At 46.0% G+C, this 25,959-nt stretch overlaps 1 protein-coding gene across 1 annotated transcript in view; it reads right to left on the bottom strand.

Annotated features, from left to right (window-relative positions):
- Window positions 1-19,875, bottom strand: part of BASP1 (brain abundant membrane attached signal protein 1) — a 52,884-nt gene extending 33,009 nt beyond the window's left edge. The window contains exon 1 of the mRNA XM_050891373.1: window positions 19,765-19,875. The gene's annotated coding sequence lies outside the window, so the exon portion shown is untranslated. The remainder of the gene's footprint in view (window positions 1-19,764) is intronic.
- Window positions 19,876-25,959: the final 6,084 nt, after the last annotated feature.

Raw genomic sequence — 25,959 nt, 5'->3', positions numbered from 1 at the left:
CACATGATGAACTAAGGCTTCAAAACACCATATAACCCAGGCATTTAATTGTAGTTGAATTCAAATAGCTGCTAACCACAGCTAAGTTCAATCCCCTACTAAGACCCAGGTCACACTGAAGCAATAAAAAGAAGCAACAAGAAGGGAGGAGTTAAAGCTTCCTCTATAACAGTTAGCTGAATATCTTAATCAGCTGTTTTGTAATGATTTATTGCTTAGCCTAGGCAATTTGCTAAAAAAGTCAGGGTTTCATTTCTGGTCTAGGAAATGAAGTTTCAGGTGCCAGTACCTAACTATCTTAAGAAATAATAACATGATACAGTTTTCCTGGGAGCATGGTCAGGGAATTTCAAATTGCCACCACGCTTTGTCAGAGTGAATCCTCAAACAGTACCTGCAAGATGCCCTCTGGAGTCTTGAAGTGCTCCACGATTGTTGAGGCAGCAGCTGGTTGAAAAACAAAACATACTCCGATCTTTGCTTTTTTGTTGATCTGCATGATGTCCTTCTTTTGGCTACTTTATGTGTTGTTCTGTGCAAACAATTGGACTATTTGTCTGGGAATAGAAATATTCTGTATAGTGAGAAAATGGTCTAATTTTTAATTTTCTTTTAAGATGACGTGAGGAAATTCTTTCTGAAGCAGTGCAAGTTACACGTACAGTTAAAATGGAAAATAGAAACATTGTTCCAAGAGAAAGGGGAAACAGTCTCAAAATACTTAATGAATTTTCCATGCATTGCTCCATCTGACCAGTTGCATTACTCACACCATACAAGACGCATTACACCTTCTCACCTCCCAAAACTGCACATATTTTAGGCATGAGGAAAATTAAACCCATGTAAAATTGAGAAACTGTAAGCCCCTGAAAACAGGTGTTTAAAGAGTCTTATCAATCACGCTTGTAGCAGTGCAAAGTTTGGAGAAGATCTTGCTCTTAGCCTAAACAGACACTAGTGACTGATTTGACTTTGATATTCAAAGGGGGTTTCTTATTTCACTGTTTGAGTACTTCATAGGAGAAATATTTGTACAAAATTTGTACTTGTTAGTTAGGACAACACACACAAGCCAGTTGTTGACGCCAACAATACCCCTGAAGCAATGCTTCAGCGCTAGATTGCGGAAATAGCAGAGCAACCTAAATGATCCCAGAATTTCAAGGGAGCGCTCTTTATATCCCTCTAATTGGGTGGACACATCAATCCTTGTTAGAGCACCTCACTGATTCATTTGTTTTTTACTGAGGCATGTGCTGGAAGAGTCCACTGGCATGCCTTCAAGGGTCACAGAGAAGCCTCTTCCATTGAAATTAAAAATCTAGTTGTCTTTAGCAGCTTTTTAATAAACAGGATTTCCATTTGACCCACAATTAGAAGCTTGCTTTGTTGAGATTTAGAAAGAAATGTTTGTCCTTGCAAAAGAGCACGGGGGGCTGTTAATATTCAGATTAGATTTCTGCAGTGATTAGGTATTATTAGCACTTGAGTTTCGGCTCAAAATGAATAGCTTCTTCCTCGTCTCAAGAAGTTCTTCTCAAGGAGTCACCTTTCTTCCTGTCAGAGGCTGCAGCCTTTATAGACACTAGAGTCTTTTGAACAAATGGATTTTCAATCAGACCTGCATTAGGTGAGAAGCTGGAGTGCTCCAACACCTCAACAGGCATAGGTTCACAGAAGACCATCTGCAGCGCAGATGCATGCTGCCTAGCTTTAACACCAGCTACACCAGGTGCTGGTAGTCATGTGGCTACCCCAAAGCCCAGTGTGGGCTAACTGTTTGTGTATTCACACTGCTGCTTGCACGGTTTCTGCAGATTGTTGAGCTCTCTGCTGCCATGCAACTCTAGCGCATGGCTTGAGCTAAATCAAAACTAGTGGTGCATCGCAGAGCCATCAGGGCAGCACCAGCAGTGTAGACGTGCCATAAAATTCACAGGCAGAAGGAGAAGGAAGCAGCTTTCGATCCAGCAGTGCAGTTGTGCAGCTTGCCTGGCAGGGCCAGTGGGTAAGCCCTCAGGCATAGCCCCTCACACCCCGCACGCTGGGTAGCTTCACCACCAAGAAGGCACGTGGCATCGCCCAGGGGTGGTCAGACCAGAAAGCTTCACGAGATCACAACTTCACTCCAAACCACAAAGTGCTTTTTTCAGCCTCTTCTCCTTGATGGCTTTTAGCATTTGTATCAGGGATGATATGCTTAGCCGTATACTTGTTATCTGAGTATAAGTTACATCACATTTTTGACAAGCTTAAATTCCTTCGTTCAATGTGAGTTTGTTTTACAGAAGCAAAACCACTAGAAAACAGGGGTCAGTGTCCTGTTCCCTGTAACAGAGAGAACACTGGTTTGCTATAAACAGTGTTTATGCTGATTATCTGTGCTGAAGGAATGACACTGGATGCATTAACATTTGTATGATGGATTCAGTCTCCACAGTGCCACTCATTTGTAGAAGTCTGCAAATATAAGGTAGTGGGATCTCCATCATTACTGTCATCTCTCATGTTGCCATTTTGTAATTATTCAGTTATTTAAGGTTGAAGTTAAGAGGGACTGTTAGATTTTACAAGCATTTCTGAAGAGCTATGCACACAAAAAAGCTTTATAATGAAAGACAAAACTGGTATATTTAACACTGAGTTTTTAAATGTTATATTTATTCAATTTAATTAAATTGAAAAGAATGGAACAGGGATACTTACTACTCCACGCAATGCAACACTGAAACTAGTACTGTAAAACTCATTTGGAAGGCAGAACTATGGGACACAGAGCAGTATAACACACTGATGCCCACGTTAGTGGAAGCAGTAGGGTAAAATACATGTGAAATTCTACAAGAGGTGGCTAAACATTCTCAGAAGGACAAAATTAGCTCCCACAGAGCTTCCTCATGAACGTGGCTATGGTGCTGCTGGGAACAGAGCTAACTCCCGCACTTCTAAAGCTACCAAATACACTATGGACATATTCCCACTTCTATGGCAGCAATATAAATGAGCAGAAAATTGTGGATCTATAGCTGTAGATCTGATGGATTAGGACTGGTCCAACTGTTCTCCACTTCCAGATAAAATCAGAAAGGAAATGTACTTGCAGTTGGTTTCTCAAAAATCCCATCAATAGTCCTTTCTTTTCACTGCATTGCCTCAGGACATGATAGAAAAGACTTCTCAGGGAGTTTCGGTAGGCAGGAGGTACCCAATGAGTTACTGCATGAAAAGACAATATGATAGCTGGGCTCACCTCATAAAATACAGCTTTACACAAGAATAGCACACTTACCTCGCTGTCCTGACAAACTGTCTCATGTTTGGCTAACAGTCCTAACTTCCCCTCCCATGAGCAAGTGGTACTATTTTCCTGCAGCCAAATGGCTGACACAGTAGACAAATACAAAAAACCTGTACAAAATGAAGCTCAGTTTTATAGCCATCTCATAAGTACACTGAGAAAACTACATATGTTCATAAATTGTGCTGAGCAGCTATCTACAGGATAAGACATTTCATAAAAAGTGCTGAGTTCCTGTTTACAATAAAAAGGATTTCTTAAACCAGCACCAGTGTAGCAATTTGTTATGTACAACACATTTTGATTGCTGCTTTACTGATCTAATTCTATCAAGGAGTATAACCTGTAGTCTCAATGACCTGTTTTGTAGTGGGAATCAGGAATTACAGATGAAACAGTCGAGCTAAAACATCCTTTATCTTTTGAAGCAAACTATGAGTGACACTTATACTAACAGAAAAAAAAAAGAACTCCTTTGAAGAGATTTTAAATATGTATTAGGAATTAAAATGTAGTCCCCTGGATTAAAACTGATGGAAATCCCCCCAACTCCCCCCCAGTCAGCATTAAATGAACATTAAGAAACACTTGAAAGTATGAACCTGAGTTTCCAGTCCAGTCTAATAGTTTTATCATAACAACCTACTCACTATTTTTAATATTCAAATCAAAAGACAACATTAAAGTAAGAATTTAGTGAGCCTTCTGCAGCTCTCTTGCAGTGCCAGGATCACAATATCCCTTGAGAGGCCTGGCTCCTGCCCAAGGCACAGAAGTGTCGGATGCTCCGAGGCATCCCTTTACTCGCCATACCACTTTACTCACACCTGAGCTTTACACATCAATCTCCATTCAGGTGTAAACAAAAGGATTGCATCAAAAACCATAAGGGTTATTACTTGCTTTTACAGGAATCGAAACAACTTAAAAAGACAAAAAAAAGGAAGCTGAAGATTTAAGTCGGTCTTCATTTACGCAAAGTAGATGTGGATGTAAGAGATGTAGATGGTCATTAGAGGTCACAGTCTGAGTTAACTCACTTCTGATTTCCCACACTGGAACTCCCTTGTCAGTTCAGACATACAGTGATCTTTGGGCAGATTTAGCCTTTCGGCACTGAGGTAATTCACTTACTAGATGTTAAACCAAAAAGCATTTTATTGGAAGATTTCACAATTGGTTTTAAACTGCAAAAGTTTGTGCAATTTTTTTTAAAATTCTATAATGTGTTGTTTCCATGTTCTAGTCATAAGATGGATAGTCTTAAACTTGTGGGTTTAGATGAAAAACTTGCTTAGAGGAATAACATTAAAAATCATTCAAATCTTGAAATGAATGTGTAGTTAGGTGATACAGCTAAGCCAAATTAAATAGCTTGCTGTTTCAAGTGGGATGGGCCCACTGCCCGCTCCCCTTCCCTTGCAGCTGGTCTGACTCTTAGCTGAGCCCTGGGCGAGGTGATTCAGCTCACTGAGCTGGGAGAAAAGGAGCCCAGCCAGAAAAAACAAAGCAAACAGGGGACAGCGCGCAGCCAGGCCACCCTAAGGAGCTGCTGATTCAGTTCAGCTGTCCTACCTGCACCCTTGAGGTGGAAGTATCTAACAACATAGATGGAATTAGTTCTCAAATAAGGAAAAAACCCACACGTGGTAACATAAATTTAAAATTTTCAAGCTATGTAATTTGCCTCTAACATAAAGTAGCAGGACCAGCTCCATGGTTAAGATTCGTGCCAGACACTTAATTGGCAGTTGGGGACTTGAATATCTTCCCGGAAATTCCTACAAATAAAATACTGCAAAACAGCAGAAGGGGTAGATATTTAATTTATGAATCCAAACAAAGACACTGGCTCTATACTAGAGCTACATGGTAAAAAGCTGTCCACTTCCCCAAAAGACTGGTATTTATGGCATTTTTATATGAGCTTTCACAGTCAGACAGGCAAAAAATTAGCCACAGGTTTAAACCCTTTGCTTAACGAGAGTCACTTTATCTATAAAAGAGCGTTTCAACTCTTCTCTGTCCCGTTCAGACCTGAATCTCAGCTTTCAATGTCTCGGTGAGTGCTCTGACCAGAGATGTTCTCTTGCCAATTGGTAGTTTATACAGCATGGAGTAGCCAGCTCCATCAGTAGAGGCTGACCCAACCAAAACTGGACAATAGTTTGCTGAATATGTTACTCACTTGCTTTATAGGAGACAAGTCTAATCCCCCAGCTGGAATCAGCAAGAGCAAAAATTTGAATCTTGGCTGTCCGCATGGGTTTCTTATGCATTAAATGATTAGTTAGCTCAAAGTGTGTAAGTCTGTCTTTTTTTTCAGCTAGAAATAAAAACCCATATGATTATTCCTACAGAATCTGAGCTGCAAGAACTCAAACATTTTCCAGTAGAAAACACTTCATTGAAAGATTCCCAGCCAGCTCCATTGTCATGGCCAAATCTCAAACCTTTTTATGACAATCTTTTAAAAAAAGTAAAAGAAAATAAAAATTATAAAGGCAAAAGTATTTACTTGACTAGAAACTGCTGATAGGATTTTATTTAAACTTCAGCATTACACTTCCCATTTGGTGAAAAAAATGCAAAGGATGTGGTACTACACAGGAAGCTACAAAATCTATTAAAATATATGCAAATTTCAAATAATTCACCTTAGTTTTTGCAACAAGTTTTCTTATTGCTGCATATCCTCAGGGTGCTTTACCAATAGGCATGTGATATATGCCTTTCTTTAATTAACACTCATTAGTCCACAGGCTTTGTATGCTGTTGCATGCTTTAGGTCTTGAAACTCTATGAACTGTACTCTTTATTAAATGGCTAGTTACCTTATGGTAGAAAATGGAGATGTTTTTACTATCCTACTGTTGCAGATAGTCTCGAAAGCATAATCTAATCCTGAAATACAAACTTGAGGGTTGATTTTAAAGTTCATGTTTATTTTCATTGGCCTGTCTCTTAAGTAGAAAAGGATTTTGTAGAAGCACACTAATTATGCCAGCCATATCTGGCATAATCTACATGTCAGATATTTCTCTATGACAAATCAGCCCAGCTCTGGAGTTTAAACATCAGCATGCACATAATACTTGAAGATAAAAACTATTTTCTAGGGCATATCAACCCTTGAATGAAGTTCCAGCGTGGCCATTTTTAGCACTTCATCTTGCTTACCTATTGCTTGTACTGCAGAGCTCCATAAGGCAGCTGATGAAACAGGCTTGGTTGGATCACTTGTGAACAGTTTTTACCAAAACCAGATTCACCACCAAAACATAGCTGAAGCCAGTTCCAATGCAGGGTATTGACTCAAACTCAGGACAAGCAGTGAAAGCCCCACGACCATCCTAACCCACCATCCTCACTCAATAGCTCCCACACAGAGATCTACTGCAGAGAAATAAGAGAGCACTGCCCATGCATGCACTAGTATACGCTCCCTACCTACCCTAGCATGTATTAGTGCATAGTAGTATGTGCTTGCATAGCCTAGTATATCTAGGACACACTCCCTTCCCTCACTGCCATGATTACAAGGTCTGCTGTTTCTCATGTACAGGCCCATGTACTGGAAAAAAATTTCTCTGCTCTACAGACTATTCTGCAGCCCTTTGTGCCAGTTTATATGAGCTTATTAATATTACTAAGACCTAACGCCAGAGATTTTGTCTCTGACCAAAATAATCCTAACCTAAGGCATATTTTTTTCTGACCTATCTACTCAACATGAAAACTGCAGTGCTGCACACACTTACCTTCTACAGAGTAAAAAGATAATCCTTCTTCCTCTTCAGGCAGTAAGAAACTAGCCTTCAACATCGATACTATCCAAATTAACCCCCCAGTACTTTCTTAAAGGAACCAAGGAGGAAGACAGGAAGAAAGGCAAACAGGTGACAGAACACCGGGATTTAGTGTTTTGGCAAATGCTTATGTATTACGATTGCAAACGCAAGCACTGTTATATCACATAAGAGCATCAGACCCCACCAGTGCTGCCCACCCAACCATCCAAATTACCATGGAATTCTAGTGGCTCACAGCTCTGCCTTTATTAGTACAACTCAATTAGATTCAAAGCAAATACTCACTGATCAGCAACGTAAATAAAACCGGAATCAAGCCCACAACTCTAGTTCTGCTCCCAACATACCTCCCTCACTGAAAGATTCGCTTCAGAGAATGCCAATACACGGCTGTGCACGGCTCGAAATCCATACATCGCTGAATAATCTAACAGTTAGCAGCTAAATGAAGGTGATCATTTCCTCATCTCCAATAACACCAAGATATGGGCAGCTGGCCAAGAACCTGGTTCATTAAACAGAAACATACGTACAAATCCTGCAAGTGCTTCTTAAGAGCACAACACTATTTCCAGTAAGCATATATGGAAACAAAATAAATCTCAGGTTGCCCTCAGGTACAAAAAAAGGTTGATTGATTGATTTCAAACACGTAGTCCAAAGTAGCCGCAGCATGGATAGCCCCTGGTATTGAACCAGGAACTTCAACAGCAGCTGCCCACCTGCACACAAAAGACAGATTGCACAAAGATATTTGTTCAGCTAAACATTAAGTCTATTCAAAACCATTTATGAATACACACCAAGGATTTCTTTAGAAATGAGCCTAATTTATATCAGGCTTAACCTTCAAAGCTATTATTATTATGCCATTAAGTTTAAGCAACCATGTGTTGACAACGTGTGTATAGCCTTTGTTACGCAGTTAGATTCTCCACTCATCTGTGGAACAACCCAACAAATGTCTCTGCAGCCTATAGATTAAGTAACAAAAGACATCCTAGTGTCATACCAATCAGTATTACACAGCTGTCCTCAGATGCAGTCACAAAATTTCATCCTGGGCTTAGAGAGTAAAATTTTCAAACCTGCCCACATGACTACATATCACTGTCTTGAAATAAAATTTAGGAACCGAGAAGCCTCAATCATTTTTGTAAGCTTTACTCCCCTTCTTGTACATCAGCCCCAATTTGAAGAGTGGCCTCAAACTTACAGCACACTTCAGGAATTCTGTCAAAAGAGCTATGAGAAATCTCTATTTAATAAGCTCTGCTGTTCAGCATCAGTAAGTTAAATCTCCTCTTGCCAGCTCTAGAAAAGCCTTATTTGTATATTTCTTTCTAGCATATACCATGTCCATAAAGCATATTAGCAGAGGGTTTATCTTTTGAGCTCTATTTTAACAGAGCTCAGACATACTGCCAATAAATTAGTACACTTGGGAATTATTTTGTTTCAAGCAAACTAATTTCTCCGCACTCAAGAACAAGCTCTCTCCAAAGGTCCCCCATGTGCCTGGTCCCACAAACCCTAGGGCTGGAAGGGACCTCAAGAGAAATCTAGATAGTCCCTCTTCTTGCCCCAAGGCAGAATGAGTTACATCTAAGTGATCTCTCACTGGTTATTGTCTTACCTCTTCTTAAAATAATCATTCTCTTCTTTACACTGCACAAAACCAATGTGTTCATTTTTCCGTTTCATAGGTCCTGTTTGATCACTCTTATTGTTTACATGTGCATCCACTTGAACGATATCTCTCTTTTATGTGGCATATGACCCATGCAAGAAATATCTTTAAATGTTCAATGCATAGTACATGAAAGGAAATTCTTAGATGTCCATTTTAGGACAGTTAAAAGGCAATTTATTCTATTTTGGTAGCAAACACTTAGCACAACTAGGAAGTGGACCTCTGTTATTCTTGCTGTCCCTTTCTGGTCAACAAAATCTTCTTTACGGTAATTCTGATCACATACTCTTTATGGCTACCACTTAGTCTTTATTAGAAATGCCTCCATGGACAAGGAATTTTTACTATGATTTATTCATTTCAAATTATTCAAATTATTTTAACTCAGGTTACTGACCATGTTCCATCTGTTACAGAGCAAAATGCATATGTTTTCCACATGCAGTCTGAAGTTATGTTTATCTACTCAAATAGTGGAAATCCTGTTTCTTGTGTACAACACAGTTACTTGCTAGTCCTTAGTGGCAGAACAGAGAAAGATGCCTCCTTGTTTCCATGAAAGGCTTTAACATGATTGTAAGTTATGAGGTGTATTGTTAAAATAAAAAATTATTCCACCATGTTAATTAAGATGAACTCTGTATTTTTTATTTCAGGTGAAGGGCAGCTGGGAGGTATTCCCAGCTGTGACTCCATAACTTTGAAATATAGTCTCTTAGGAACCGTGAGCAGATTTAACCACGAATAGCTAAATGTGCCGAGATACATGAAGTTATATTTAACTATCTCCCTAGCTAATTAGATCAGGGAACCAGAATCATATGGCTAGATTAATTACGATAAAACAGGGCATTTGTAATAATTAAGTTAGCTATTTGGTCTCCTTTCCAGTGCAGGGAGTCAACAAACATCGTTAGCACAGCAGCCAATGACTGGCACTTCAGACCATGTATGCCCCATGGATGCAGTCCCACCAAAGCCACTGCGTTTGCAAGACAGCACAGAAGGCTCCTGTGGACAGTCTCATTTTATTTGTTTGTTTTAAGAAGACCGAGCGGTGGCCAGAGGAGCTCCTTCCCTGGAGGAGTCCCTGAGCCTGCTCAGAGGAGAGAAGGCTTCCGGAGACGGCAGGGTGGGACAGGCGAGAGATTCAAGTCAGGAACCTGCAGCTCAGGAACAAAACTGGAAAAATGCTGTGAGGAGCACATAGCAGACCCACAGCCAGACCCCAAAGGTGTTGGAAAGGAAGTTCGGGACCAGGGAGGACCGTGGAAATTTGCTGCAACGCAGAAAACGACTGCGTACTTGAAACCAACATTAGTATTCGAAACTTGCAAGGGCTCATGGGCAGAGATCGGGCTGTGAATAAACCTTTTATCTATTATTTTGGTTCTCTCATCACCGTAAGTTTTCTCTGTTTAAGGAGTTAATTAACTGAGATGACTAGTTGTGATTCTAATGAAAATAATTTCCTTTGAGTTTTCTGGTCTTCTTTGGGAGCTCAATGTACAGGAGATGATCTAAATCAATCCACTTCAGTTCTCTGGCCCCCTACTTGGGGACCCTCCACAGCGACCAAAGGCTATTTTCTGTCTTCATTCTATCTGTAGCCACAAACTTGTACTTCAGAAAAGAGGCATATATATTTGCCATCATGAACTCATCTGGCCTGAACAGGGCACTCATCTTGATGGCATTCATAATGAATTTGCACAGCAATCATGTTGTTGTCTCCATCATTTATAGATGTTGTGCTTTATTTGGACACAATGAAAATCTCAAGCAATTAGAAGTGGATCCAAAGAAGGGTTTCTCTATGAAAGCAACTCAGGCCAGTATGACTGTGACAGCTACCGGCCTTTATGCAATATGCAGCCCAGCAAAGCCACAGCTTGACAGACAAGCTTTGTCTGTTATAATAGCAAATGTTTCCCCTAAAAGTGTGTTTTGGAAGGTTTTGCAACTCACTAATGTAGTTTAATTACGATCTTGCAGCAATTTGTTTAATGTCCTACAGGAATCAAACAAATCTAGTTCTTCTTGAAAATAAGACTGCAATGCAAGCTATCACATACAGGTTTTGGTTTTTTTTTTTTCATTTAGTCAAGCGCCAGTTTTGCCTAAAACTAAATACCATGTAAAAAGGAAAAAATTCTATTCCCTTTCAGTCAGCAGGAGAAATCACATTAATATTTCTTCGAGTGATAAGAAGGTAAAAGTGTTGAATGCTTTTGGGTGGCAGAGCTCCAAGATTTTCCTATGGTTACAGGATTTGCACAAAACTTTGTTTAGGATCAAGTTCTCATGTTGATACGAACTCACTCTAGTGAACATCTAGATTTGGGAGCCATATCCATGCAAACAGTTGGGGTCTAATAACATTAATTTCAGAGTTTGGAATTAAAGTTTTGCAGTAAGTGGTTCTGTTCTCGTATCTCTGCTTTGTATTACACAGGAATGACAGTACACACTTAAGCTTATGATATAGATCTTACTGCGTTCTGAATACCTGCTAATGCACATATTACATGTTAATGTGTGATTTACAAGGTGTTCTCTGAGATAGGTTGAGTTAGTTCACAGCTGAAAATACGGACTTCTAGAGAGGATAACCAAGGGGAATGGCAGCATAACCAGTTGTGATAATTTAACTGAAGTAAAGACAAATGATCTACAGGGATGTGGCAAGGAAGGATACAGAGTCAGAGTTAGCTGAAAAATAAGTAAGTACTAGCTTGAAGACACCGGATTTTTTTTTTACTGTGACGCATTTACAAATATGCACTGAGATAATAAGGTATATCCCAACATGTTAGAATACAAAATGTTTATATCAAGAAGTGTATTGAATGGCTTCTTTAACCAGGAGCAAATGTGCCAAAGAACTTTATTTTTGAAGTAGAACGGAAAAAAAAGCTGCGGAGATAAATATTTCTATCTGTAAATTTATTGCCACTGTTTCACAGCAAACTCCTGGACAGACTTCTTGTCTGAACTACAAATCTGTCTGTGCAGAACTTCCTTCGCTCCCTGTCACCTCTGTGTTGTAGATGATGAAGGACTCGGATGTTCAGTCTCTTGCCTCACACAGTCAATAGCTGTGGGAGAGCATGCAAAGCCAGTTCTTTTCCCTCAACACCATCCTCCATGTATCAACTCCAAGTTAGAACAGAGATGGCAGGTATTTAAAGACACAATATTTATCCTGCTTCAAGCAAGGGGGGATCCATTATATTTGTCATTTGTTGACTGATATATTTGCTTTTCTCCATAATGCCTTGGTGACGGCATTGTTTCAAGAGATGTTTACAAAAGCACCTGCAGGTGATTTGCAGTATAGTTTGAGCCCTTGGTAACAGAAGCTACCTCTGCACTGAAGGCCACTTGCAAGACATTGTGCCGTAGTGGATTGTCAATACAGTGTATTATTCGGTCAGGAATGAGACACCATAAGGAGTGCCATATTTCTCTTGCCATTACCACCAATAATTTGTTCATGAATCTGTCAGTCACTGACTCATCCACAGAAGAGGATGACAGCTGAACTTTCAGTGACCTAATACCTATTCTAGTGCTTATAAAAAAATACTGTAATATTAGTTTTCTTGAGCCCTGTTGAAGCTTTTACTCAATATTACATGCACAGAAAAAGAGTACACTCAGGTGAGCTACCATATTTCAGTGCACATGGCAGCTCTTACTTAGCTTGGTTCTAAAAGTATTATTCATTAAGGCAATGTCATCAGTTCAAGGCAACTGAATGTAAAGCATGGGCCACTACGCAGAAAGCTGAATGTTCCTCTAAATATCACCTAGGGAAACTAGCACTGAGGAAATCATTAAAATGTACAATACTGGTGGAACGTCAGATGGCCACAAGCGGCTTAAAAGGGTTGTGCTGATACGTTTGCACTGTAGGATGGTTTTCTTCAAGGTGAAGATCCACGAGGGTAAGAAATGAGAAAAAGGAACCGCGTACAGGAACAGAGAATGGATAAATCCTTCTTACCAAATCCTTCCCTGCAAGTGATGCCAGATCCATCAGAAAAAATTGTCTGCATGGACAACTTGTCACTCTCCTTGAACTCTCACTTCCTACATGCAGCTTTCTAGAGGCATCAAGATGCTTTTAGCTGTGAATGATGGAGTCATGCAAAGCATGTATGGACTGCAAACAAGGAAAGGGTTTCCACATTTCCACATTTGTTTTAGTCCGCTAATTTAGGCATTTGAATTATAGGCTCAGGGGCTATCCTGAGCACTCAGCTACACTACAGACGCCTCACATTCTCCTAGTGAAAGCTCCTAGTGAAACAAAGTTACAAACCAACAGTACACTCTCCTCCATCTCAAGCGAAGTATGGAATGGAAGAGCCTGGAAAATCTGGCCAGATTTTCATTTTTACACTCTGGGGAGCTGTTGTCTCCCTTCCTTCACAGGGCTTGTAGATCTGAAAAGGAAAGCAATAGTCAACAGGCAGCTTTCACTCACTCTTCAGTGAGACCAGCTATTCCCAGCACGGGCTGTACATTCACTGGTGCAGTTTGCACAGAGGGCTGAGCGATGCTGCTGGAGGAGAACGAGCCCCACTCTCTCAGCCCACCTGGTTCGGAAACCTGTTGGTTAAAGCAGCTAGCATATCTTCCCTATTTGCCTCAGCTTTTGTGGTGACGGCAAGAAACCCAGAAGAGCTGTTTTCACCACTTCAGAGCTCACTGAATTTGCTTCCTCCCACCAGCTCAGCACAATTAGTAGCAGAAGTCAATCATGCATTTACCAGTGCTGGCCAAAACACAAGCAATAGGAAACTTTGTGTATGAATGGGGAATGCCGAAACCATCTGAGCACCGCATCTAGTGGTGACAAGTTTCACCCTATCCTTTTCCAGACTCCTAGTTTTATACCACCTCTAGCCTGCTTTTGGTTTTGTTTTCTTTCTCCCTGAATGACGTGCTTCACTGCTTTGAGAAAGGATGATTACAGGAAGCTGATGTAGCAATTCTCAGGCTCCAGTCTATCTTGGACAAACAGATGTACCAAAGGGTTTCTCATGGTTTTACTCTCCCATGTTGATTACGTGTTTGCAACTGGGTTTTCACTGTTTTCTACATCGTGATTTGCCCTTGTTTTGTGTGTGCTTTTCTAAGGTAGTTAGATGAGAGAGACATGTATCAGTTCTATTATTGTTGATCCATTTTTTGTTTTGTCTAACTTTGCTTGATTTCTTCTCCATAGTTCAGCAATCATGTTAAATTCGTCTAGCAGATGCACATGTACAGCATCCTGCTATGTGACCATCTTCTACTTCATCCTAAAACAGTTAATAACATCAAGCTGTAATTTTCAATATGAGCCCCTCCACCAACCAGTCACATAAGGAAAACAAACAGTAACAGCAGAAAATAAATTCACAAACTAAAACCAGGCTCTATCCTTTTGCAGGGGTTATGCTCTCCATCCTATCGAGCATTTAAGGACTATTGAAACAGGAGATGGCCAGCAGCCCCCTGATTTTACTACTTGTACAGAAGTGGCTTCCATTTGTCATATAAAGTCATGATGGCATAGATTTCTGCCATTAAAATTAATCCTATGAGAAGCTTTGCTGTTATAGTTACTAGGCTTTTGCCTGGAGTAAAATGTTATACTTCAACATTGCATTCACATCCTCTTCATGCCAATGCGTCGGTACTACAACCACCATCATGACATCATTAACAAGCATCCATCCACTTACCTTTGTAAGTAGCAAAAGGTAGGTGGTTAAGGCCCAATCTTATTACACATTCAGTGTTCTATCCTTCGTAAGGACAGCAAGTCTCTGATCAAAATGAAGCTCCCATGATCAGTCCTACGGTTGACATTAAGCACCAAGTGCGTACTGCTCTGAACAACTGCTAGGGCAGTGTACATAAAATTAAATCGTTTGAAAAGACATTTAAATTCCTACAGAGTAAAAAAAAAAAAAAAAAAAAAAATCCCTGGATCAGCAGATCATAATCATATGTGACACTACTTAGGCTAAAATCTAAACTATGCAACATGTGACTAAAAAGCATGTGGCTTTCCCAACACTACAGCACTGGTGAGGTACTTAGCAGCCTATACCCCACAAGTCAGATCAACTATACAGCCTACTTAATTTCTATTCTGCAGAACACAATACCAAACACATCAAAAGAGATCGGCCTCTGATTTATATCCTATGACAGAAGGTTTTTATTAATAAAACTGTTTCCTCAGAGTTAAATTCCATTAACCATACTTAAGAGGGAATTACTACACATCTTGCTCCCAGGCAAAGCCTGACCATTCCACATGTGTTACAAATCAGTATCTCTTTACATTTATTGGTGTGCTGAAGAAAGACAAAGGATTTTATTTTCAGATTCTGGCAAGTCAGGAATCTTTCATGTTTGAGGAATCATGTTGCTATCAATCAATTTCTATTTTAAACTTATGAATTTTCATATCAAATAACCAATAGCTACATTTTTATACTAACCACATTTCTCCATCTTGAAGTAAGAAGCTTAGCTGGCATCACGCTTTTAAGAAAGACAGCTGGGAGATACAAGATGCTGTACAGAAGACTTTAAAGTCCTTTCCATTCTGCACGAGGTGTCTCCCCCCTTCTTCCCCCTCCATTTTTTTAAATCTTGAAAGCGTTTCCTACTAATGCATGAAACCTCTATCATGCTGCATATGGTTTGTATTTTCAAGTCTCTAATGCTTTCAGGAATTTCTTTGATTTCTCTAGTTGTTACCTCATTCTTGTCATTCCTGATTGACACAGAAGCAACCCAAGCCCCTCCTACATTTTCTTTCTTTAGTTATGAAGCTGTGTCAATGCGTCTGCACAGTACTTCGAAATGGCCTGCCTTTACTACCCTTGTAGGAAAGAAGGTAGACCTTGAATATTGGTTGATAACTCTTCATTATATTTGAATAGCATCCAGTTTTCTTACTTGAAGAACTCAGATTTTAGCCATTAAATTTATAGTGCACCCAAGGACACTACATTTACACCTACAGACCTAGGGTTTTTACACCAATTTACACCAAGACCTGGGATTTGCACACAAATGTGTACATACAAATGTAGCATCCTCTTCTTACAGTTGGAGAAAAAAAAAAAGAAATATTCTGAAATTCTTTTTTTCAAAATTAGTGCAAAATCAGCTTTCAGTGGCAAGTTTCCAAATAACTAGTAGCTCAATGGTAGCTGAATGCCTGAAAATGTAGCTGCACAGAAGTCTCCCAAGATTTCATGGGAAGGCCTGTTTCTGCCCTGCAACCAGCTTCTGTCCCTCAGTGTATCCCATTGGGGCATGTGTGGATGCCTGCACAAGGGAAGAATTTAGCACTGTTCAGACGGAAGCTGTCCTGTACACAGGAGGCTCTGCTGAAGGACTTCATGGTTCACTGCATGGGGCAAAGCTACCAGTGGAACACAGCACAAACGCAAGAAGCTTCACTTGGAAAACACAATTTATTCCAGAGACTTAATGTTGAAAGATCAAAACACACAAATACTTAAGGACTAGAGATGCTTCTGAAATTATGGAGTGTGCACACTCTATAATCTCAGGGGAAGGGTATGCTCCAAAGGTATGCCACTTTCTGAAATAAATCAATCTTTTATCACCAGGTTGCTTCAGTGGGTGTTGCATTTCAAATGCAAAGAAGTGGGGGGGGGGGGGGGGAGGGAAAAAAAAGCACCTGATCATTGCTTCATGCAATAACTGGAACAGTAATTTTACCAGTTTTACCTTTTAATGTTGATTTTATTTTAACTGGATATAATATGCTCAGAGGTTCATATCAACAGAAAAAACTGCTGCATGATTGCTTTTTGGCAGCTACGTACAATTTCCCTGAATTACACAATCAATCAGCTATTTCTTACATGAAGCATACTACAATAGACAGAGCCACCATGAATTTCCCAATGCTTGGGGTTTATGCCATCCACAGACCAGAGCTGGTGCTCTCCAGTGAAACTAAAACAGCCAGACAAAAAGAAAATATTCACTGCATACAATCCAGTAGGTAGGAAGATCACAAAGCAAAGCTTCTCCCTCATACGAAGTTCTGTGAGACAATGAGTAGAGACAGCAAGAGCACAAACCTTTGGTCATGCCCTTACTTCTTCCCTCCCCCCCCTAAAGCTTGGAGGGTCTGCCCAAAATTCTCAGAAACACCCTGAATACAAAAGGATTGTGCGGGTCAAGGTATCTCCACTGGAGACAGCAGTAGCAGCAGATGCCGCATCTTCCCCTGGTACGGCACTCCCACCCCGCTCTCTCACGGCTCCCAGGCTTAATGGGGAACAGCTACACTGGGGAAAAAAACCTCGGTGTTTGAAGCCTAGCCACCGGTCCAGGTGGTGTCCGGCAAGCAGAGAGGGGACATTAAGACAGATCTTAGGGCTCTGATGGCAGTGCTTCTTCAGATGGGACCTTAATTGAAAACACTGGAAATACCAAGTAATCACCATGTGAGGGGCCTTGGGGTGTAGGTTTTCCAGCGAATGTTCATCACCCTAGATGGGAAGCAGTAAAACCCACTGCCATCCTCTGTTTAGGAGCCCCCTTGCAGTATTCTTTCGTCATCTTTAACTCCAGCTTGACAAATACACCAGTTGTCTCTGTTCAGAAACTAACAGTCATTAGCTTACAAAATTATCCATTTCCAACAGGCTTAAGCATGCTCAACCTAAAGAGAAACATGTATCCTAATTTTGGACAAGAGCATCTGCTGGGAAGGAAAAGGGGCGGGGGAGGAACGAGCACCAATGCCAGCATCGAGATGCAACAATTCGAACAAAAGAGATTTCAAGATGTCGCACTAACACACACACACAGAAAAAAAAATGTTCGTCTTGAAAGATTGCTTCCCCTCGGCAGAGGGAGATGCTTGAGGAGACCGCCCGGACACGCAGAACACGAGTGTCTCCCCCTAGACGGAGCCCGGCAGCAAGCACGTCCCCGCGGCGTGGCTGCTTCACAGGGCATCCAACTGCGGCACGTACATCGCACGCACTTCGCCCTCTCTGACGAAAAGGACCCACAAACGGACCTGCCGTACCCGCGCTGCTGTAGCGGACCTCCCTGCTCCCCCTTTTCTGCGCCGCCCCCCGAAGGCCGTTTTGCGGAGTGGAGGGGGGGGGGGGGGGGGTTGGAGCCCGGGGCGGGGGAGCTCTGGGGGCACCCTGTAGCCGCTCGCCTTCTGCCGACCGAAATCTGCTACGGGCGGGGAGGGGGCGGGCAGCAGCGCTTTCCTTTTCCCCTTCAAAAATGCCAGATTTTGTCTCGGCGAGGTGAGGGGGTGCACGGGGGGGGACGGGTCCGTTCCGCCGTCGCGCACGGTACCAGATGCCACAGCTAAGCCAGGCGCAGCGTGGGGACTGCAGGGTGTCGGCGTGCCGCTGGGAAGCCCCGATTTACCTCCCCGGGGCCGGGTGAAGCCCGAGGGGGGGGGGGATGTGGGGGGCGGGGGGGGCGTCCCGGGGGTCGCAGCACAGCGCGGCGCCTTTGTTCCGCCGCCGGCCCCATCCCCGCCCCCGCCTCCGCGCATGCGCCAGGCAGAGACAAAGGCGCGGGCAGGGGCGGCGGGGCTTCATTCATCCACCCGCGGCACCGCGCCCCCGGCGCCGGCCGGCGGCCCCGCGGGGCGCCCACCCGGCGTGGCGAGAGGGTGGGCGGGTCCCGTGTGCGTGCGTGTATGTGTGTGTGTGTGTGTGTGTGTCCCCTTCCCCCGCGCGAGCCGCCACGCCCAGCTGAGGCACGGGGAAAGTTCCTTGCGGGAGCCGCGTTCGAAAGACACGCGTGTGCGTGGGGAGAGGCGGCACAGCGAGGCGGGTCGGGAGGAGGAAGGGGAAAGGTTGTGGGGAGGTGTAGCTTGCTTTGGTGGGGGGAAAAACGGAAAACGGGGGAGAAAAAAGGGGGATCTGTGGGAAGAGGGGGCGGCATTCGATGAATATTCATGAAATATTCACGGGGCGCTGTGAGCGGAGCGGCACCGGGGGAGGCAGCGGCCGTCCCTGCCTTTTTTGACGGCCGGCTCGCAGCCCCTGCCTGGGCAGTACTCGAGCCCCCAAAACCTTGGCATAACGCCCCGCCAAGAGCAGGGATTAAAATCGCCGTCGCGCCCACGCGCACGCGTGACCGCGAAGGCAGCGCCGCTCCTTCACCGCCTCGCCGAGAACAATCGCATTGTTGCCAGCCGCAATGGGCACGCGCCGCCCCGCGCCTGGCCGCCACCGCGGGCTGCGCTCCTCCGCACGCCCGGCCCCGCCCGCCCCCCCCCCCACGCCCCCCCTACCCCCCCGCAGCGCGGCACCGCGCTCCCGGCACCGGGGCGCCCGCCCCGCCGAGCCCCCGCGCAAGCCGCCTGGCCCCCCGGCGCCTCCCTGCACCACCGCCGCCCCTCCGCCCTGCCATCTTCCTAGCGTGGTGCGTTTTCTTCTCCGAGCGCTTCGTTTCGTGGAGAGGTTTGGGGGTCTTTTCCTTTTTTTTTTTTTTAAATTATCTTTTTTCTTTTTTTTTTTTTTTTTTTAGCCGCCTCCCTTTGGAAACAGACTCAAGGCACCGAAAAGAAACCGGGCATAAACCGCTGTTGTTCCCACCACACCCACCGCTACCCCCACCCTCCCCCAAGAAAGCCTGATCGGGCATTTAAATTTCACGGAATAGCCTTCGGTCCATTTTGTGCCTCGAATCCGCTCCTAGGCGGTCTCCCTCTCGAGGAATCGAGCTCCTCGCAGCGATACTCCTAAAATGTGCCCGGGCAGGCGGCTCCCAGTCTGCTCCGCTCTCCCCACTCTTCCCGGTTCAAACGCACATCTTCTTTCCCCGCATCCGAGACACCACGGGTTGGGGGGGAATGATTAAAAATTGCGAAGCTCTCGGGGTCTGCCGTGCAAATGGCATAAGTGAGATATACCGCTGCTTACCTTTTTCTGTTTTTCCTCTCTCCGCCTCTGTGTATTTGTGTGCTGGGGTGTCACAAAGAGAGTCCCAGGTAGCCCAGAGCCCGCTCGGCTTGGTCTGAGTGCTGTGGCTCTCCCCTGCTCGCTCGCCGGGACTGGAGTGACTAGTGCCTGCTGGAGCAATGCCGCCGCTACCGCGGCTGCTGCCTCTGCATTTCTCACTCTCTCCCCCTCCCTCTTTCCCTCCCTCCCCCCGTCTCTGTGACAGTCTGTGGGCAGTTCAAAAGCCACACGCACTTATTTATTTATTTTTCGGGCTCGCAGGCGGGAGATGCGCTGCGCGACGTTCACGCTTAGGGGGCGCACGGACCCAAGGTTTTAAATATTAGCCCTGTACGCTGCGGGAGGACTTGCTCGGAGGTCCGCAAACGCACCTTGCAACTTTACCTCCCCCACCCCCCCCAAAAAAAAAAAATCTCAGGGAGGATCCCGGCGAGGAGGGGACGGGGAGCGGGAAGGGAGAAGCCAGCCTTCGTGCCCCAAGGAGAGCGGACGCGGCGCGGGGCCGCACGCCGAGGTGCGGGGCGCTCCGCCACCCTCCGCACCCGCGCCGCGGCGGGGGCGGCTGTGCCGGCTTGTGCCCCGTGGGGCGGCGGCGGGTCCGGCCCCGGCGGAGCTGGGAAGCTGCGCGGCGGAGGGAGCGGGCAAGCCGCGCCGCCTGCCCACTCGCGCAGCTCTTTCGGGAGCGCGGGAGCCCGCTTCCCCGCCGGAGACGGGCGGCGCAGGCGGAGGAGACTGAAAAATCCCAGGCGTTTATGCTTTTGGCACGCTTAAGGAGAGGGTCTGCCCGTTAAACACAAAAGGCAAAAAAAAAACAGAGGAAAGCAACCCCTTTCTCAGGAGAACGGATCTCTCCCCGGCGCTCCTGCAGCTGAAGAGCTGGCCTGAACGTCGCTGGGGCTTCAGGTCTGGTATCCCTCCAGTTCTCCCCCTGTTCAGGAGCGTCCCTGGGGCCGCCACGGCACCCCCGCACCCTCCGCCACAACCGAGGGCGCTGCCCGCACCTTCCCACCTCCCTCTTTTTAAAACCCTGCCGCCAGGCACAGCCCGGCTGCGGCGGAGCTGGGCGCGCCCTGCTCCTCGCTCCGCGCCCGCTCCGCGCCGCGGGAGCCCGGCGGCGGCGGCGGCGGCGGCGGCTGATGCGCGGGGCTGGGGCGCCCTCTGCTCCCCGAGCAGCAGGCGGGCAGCGGCTGCGGGGCCGGGCCGGGCGCTGGCTCCCGGGCGGGTGACCGCCCTCCGTGGCCCCGCTGCCGGGGAAGGCCGGTGAAACGGCCCCGCTGGGAGCGAACCGCGGCGGCGGCATCTCCTCGGGGACGCTGCGGGTCAGGGGCGCGGCGGGGAGCGATCCGGCGGCGCCACGGCTTCAAAGCCGGCAGCACCATCTTTCAGCAGGGACAATGAAGGCTATTTCCCATTCATTTGGGGACAGGGACCGAGTGAGAGACGCGTAGCTGGCCCGTGATGAGGATAATTCCGGTTTGCATTTTCGGTAGAGACGGAGCGAAAAGGGGCGCAGGGCGTGTGGAGAGGGCAGGCGCGGCGCGCTGCGGGGGCGGCGGCGAGGATGCCTTGCTGCAGGGACGTGGTGTGCGGTGCGATGTGCGACGCGAGGAGTCCCGCTTCCCATACATTCCCATGGAGGAAAACTATCGGGCAATAAAATGCATTTGGGGTTTATGTGTTTTACGCACCGCGCCTTGCAGCCTGTGGCCGCGCCGAGCATCCAGCCGCTGCCGGGGCGGGGAGTCGGCCCGAGCCGCCCGGGGAGACGCAGGGCTCAGGGACGGGCGGGCAGCGCGGCGGCAGCCCCCGTTGTGCCCCCGCAGACACACAAAAGCCCCGGGCGTGGAGGGAGGGAGCGAGGGAAGGAGGGAGCACGGGCACGGCAGGTTCCCCAGGCAACTGCAGGGACAATTCCCCATATTTTCGTGCAAACATTCACACGCTAGCCTTCGCTTCAGCCTTTTCCTCTTTTTCTTTTTCTTTTCTTTTTTTTTCCCCTTAATTTTCTTCCGTATCTCCGTTTTTTTCCCGGTGGTTTAACCCTCGCTCTGCAGCTGCGGGGCGCAGCAGCTCGCCATGCCACACCGGCCCAATTGCAGCATTCCACCCCTCCTCAGGCTCGTTGCGGGGCTGGCTGCGCCCTGCCGCAGCTGGGGGAGGGAGGGCAGGCGGGACCCCCCCCACCCTCACCCGCGGCATCTCCCCGCTCGCTGTAACGGGCTGCTGGGAGGCGGCTGCACCGCACGGGTGAGGCAAGCAGCATTTACCGTTAAATTGGGTAATCGAGGAAAAAAGAAAAGGGGCGCGGGGGGGGAGGGGAGCGCCCTGACACGTCTCAACTCTCGGGGGGGGGGGAGCTGCTCCCCGCGGAGCCGAGGCGCGTCCCGCCCCCGCGCTGCCTCCGCGGTTCTCCGCGGGGAGAGGCGGGCCGAGCGCCCCGGGGGCCGTGGCGGCTGGCGGCCTCCGCGCAGCCTGGGCGAGCCGGGGTCCCCCGGCTCGTTTTCCCGGGAGCATCCCTGTAGAGGGAGCAGTAACGCCGGCGCCTGCCCGTCGGTGGCCTGCTGCAAGGTCAAGGGCGAAAATCCCTCTCCCCAGTTTTATTTTTGAGCCACGCGTATTTGTGAGGCAGGGCTGGAGAGAAGTGACAGGCAAGACGGGTACAAAATCTAGCCAGGAAGTAAGGCAGAGGCAGGCAGAGCGCAGCAGCACGCCCACAGAATAGCTCAGTCGGGGACTGAGAGCTGGGATGGGCTGAAATGGGGTCCTGGACCATGGGTAGGGCTCGGGGGAAGCCCCAGGTTAGGCTGGGCAGGGACAGTCAAGGCTAACAGTGCCCGCGGGGCCATGACATTCAGACTGTTGAGATCATCCTGTAAAATTGGCCAACCGCTACAGAACCAGTGTGAAATAATATAATAGAAGGAAAGAAAAAGGCCAGTATTTAAGCCTGTGTTTGAAGGTGGGCTTAGGCAGTGAATGCTCACCTGCATGGAGTCAAGCACTATCTGACTTGATAGGGGAAAGAGAAGTTACGCAGAGTTCCCAGTATATCAAGGAAATACAATTCCTGAGTGTCATTTGCTTGGGAAAGCCTGTACAACTGAAAGTGGCACAGAAATAGTCATTGCTGCTACCAGTTTGAGAGGGGGGTTGATCCTTTTTGCTGTTTTCACCAGCTAGAGGGCTGAGAACCATGGTTTACCAGCTAGTATTTTTTTAAATATACCTACATGCTAAATTGTGTATCTCTGAACAACCCCACAAATTCGGAATTCATCAAATGCTCCCTTTAGTTACGTTGCTGCACCAAGATACCATACCTATCTGGATGTCTTATTTGATAAATGTGATACATTTATCCAAATGGGGATTCTAAGCAGCCTGTGAATATCTTTGTTATAACTAAGGGTGTATGAAGTATCCCCACCTTTTCCTCATATGTCAAAGGAATTGAAAGAAAAAGTTGGTATCAGGAAGAACAAAAAGCACTGAACAGAGACATCTGCGAAAAGATGGAGACCCAGGTCTGTTCTGGAAACACAGGTATGTCTAGGCCCTTCTGTGTAATGTAACAGTTCACCGCTTTTCTGAAATCCACACTGTCACTCTGCTGTGACAAACACCCAAGCTACCTCCCTCTTCTTAGCCAGCTCCTCTTGTCACCTCTTGCCAGTTACTCCATCTCAGTGCCTTTCCCTCCAGCTTCAACCTTTCAGGCCCAACTTTGTTCAGCCCTGTCTGTCTTCCAGGTCTCACCCGCTGTCATATTTCCGTCTTCCCCATTAGGGAACAAATCCAACCCTAAATACCCTTTTTTCCTCTTTAATTTGTGTTCAGTTTGTTCTTCTGATTAATAATCAACTCTTTGCTCTGTGATCATGTTAGATCTGACAACAGAGCCACAAGCCACGGCCCTTAGCGCAGCATTATCACAGGACATGTCCAAAGTACTCACAAGGCCACCTCCCCTCTTCTCCCACGCTGCCAACATCCCTCCATCCCTGTCACCCAGCACCTCCCTTTCTGTGTCTGATTGCTCTTTGGTCTTTCTCCTCAGGAGAAGCCAGTATCAGTAAGGAGCACCTACTGTGGGGAAGTAGGGGCCTTTTCATTTTACTCTGTAGGAAGAGAGAAATGACCAGCACAAGCAAGGGAAAAAAAAAAAAAAAATCACCAAGTTAAAAATCCCACCTGTGCTCCTCTTTCAGAATCAGCCGAGCAAGAGAAACGCCTCCTTCCTCGCGCTTATCATCCCAACAAAACAAGAGCAAACCCAGAGCCGTAACAGCTCGGGGCTTCCCGAACCCGCCAACTCCGGCTGCATCCGCCGGAGCCGCCCGGCCCCCGCGCCCCCACCCGCCGCGCTGTTTCCGAGCTGGCACCACGAGAGGGAGCATTTGGCTCAGGTTATGGGCAAAACCGCCGTTTCCCCCCCCACCGTCTCCAGGCGAAGAGCATAAACGCGGTTTCCCGTATGTAGAGGTTTTCCCAAGCCCGTTTACCCCATAAGCGTTTCCGTAATGACATTTTTTTCTTTTACCACGCAATGCAATTTTTTTTTAACGTTTCATAAGGTTATTATTCACTTACAGTAAGTTTTATAATGAATATCCAAAAGGTAATTAGAGTCTAATTCCCTGTTGATTCACCCCGTTATAGAGTCATTTATTCTGGGGAAATAAAAGATGTCAGTGTAAGGCATATGTAAAATTTTCTGTTTGCAGTGGATATCATTCTCCTCATAAATGTAAATACCAGCTACATGAATTTCAAAAACTGATTGCAATAGCATAGGCAGACACAAGGTGCTTTTTCATAGATTTGCAGGCAAAGCACATAAAATAAACAGCTTTGATAAAATCCTAAAATAACAACTTTGCTAAATCGCTACTGGAACACCTCAATCCAATTTAAGTCGTGACATGAAGACAGATGCAAGCCTCTGATAACAATTTTAATCTTAACGACACAAAATTGTGTGGTGGTAGGCATAGCTAAGTCTAGTTTAATAGACTGAGTGTTTCTGTTTATACCATAAAAAGTGGTGCTTCATGCCTATAAACCAGGTAGGGATATGTGCATTGTGAACCCTGCTTTACCCCAACATTCCTGGCTTCAGCTCAATCTATAACGCAAAGCATATGTTCCTCCCAGGAGGTCCTGCGCTAGCCATCGATTTTAAAAGGCTTCCCTGCTCCACAGAAGTCTGTATGCAAGTTTTCCCAAAGATGGATATAGTTGCTGTTCTGACAGCACAATTATCTGGGTTATTTCTGTCTCTTACCCCAGTTACCCTAAGGAGTTAGAGTTACTTACGTACAAAGGAAGCAAATGTGCTCAACTACTATAAGCTTCCCTTATGATTTACGTATGCCAGGCTTCTCCATGACCATCTAGAGGTTAGATCTCAGAGTCTTTGTACTGTTTTCACTTGCAAGTTTCACCAAAGCAACAGCTGAATAAGATATTCACTGTTTGGCTTCTATGGCCACAAAAATGTCTTCCAGTTAACAGTTGGAGTGACTATATCAATATCTTGATAGTGATCAGAATTGGCTTCTCATGTAGTATTTTCTTCTGTTCTCTTTCAACTAGAAGAATGTCAGTAATGCCGGATCAAATGCACGACCGACTGGATGATCTAACTAATGTGACAGCTACGACGTACCTCCTACAAGGTAGGAGAAGTGAGGCGCACAGAAAAAGTGTCGAATACTCTGAGAGAAGAAAAACATGATTCTCTGCTCCAGCGCTTGGTGTTCTGATCTCTGCAATGAAGGCTGCTTCTATACTTTACTTACTGGACTAAAACGTTGCTCTGAAACACACGTTGTTGGATTCCTACCTTGAGAGAGAACTTCTGGCTGTGAACCCCAGGGCCATGGCCCTGAGGGCACTGTTAGCCCTGACTGTCCCCTGGGGCCTCACCCCACCCCTGCCCATGGCCCAGGACTCCGTTCCAGCTCAGCCCAGGCCATCAGTCCCTGCCCCAGTGACGCCAGAGTTGTGCATGATCCCGTCCCTGTCCCTGTCTCTGACCCCATCTGCTGCTGCTTCTGACTGAACCTCCTGGATGGACTCTGGATGTGGTTTATCTCCTTATCTTGCCCCCCTCAGCTCCCAGCTCCTCCTCCTTTGTGGAGCAGCCCTGCGCTT

The sequence above is a fragment of the Gymnogyps californianus genome, chromosome 2, assembly GCF_018139145.2.
Source record: "Gymnogyps californianus isolate 813 chromosome 2, ASM1813914v2, whole genome shotgun sequence".
NCBI classification, from domain to species: Eukaryota; Metazoa; Chordata; class Aves; order Accipitriformes; family Cathartidae; genus Gymnogyps; species Gymnogyps californianus.
Note: the sequence above shows the minus strand (reverse complement) of the source record. Positions and strands in the feature narration are given on the sequence as shown.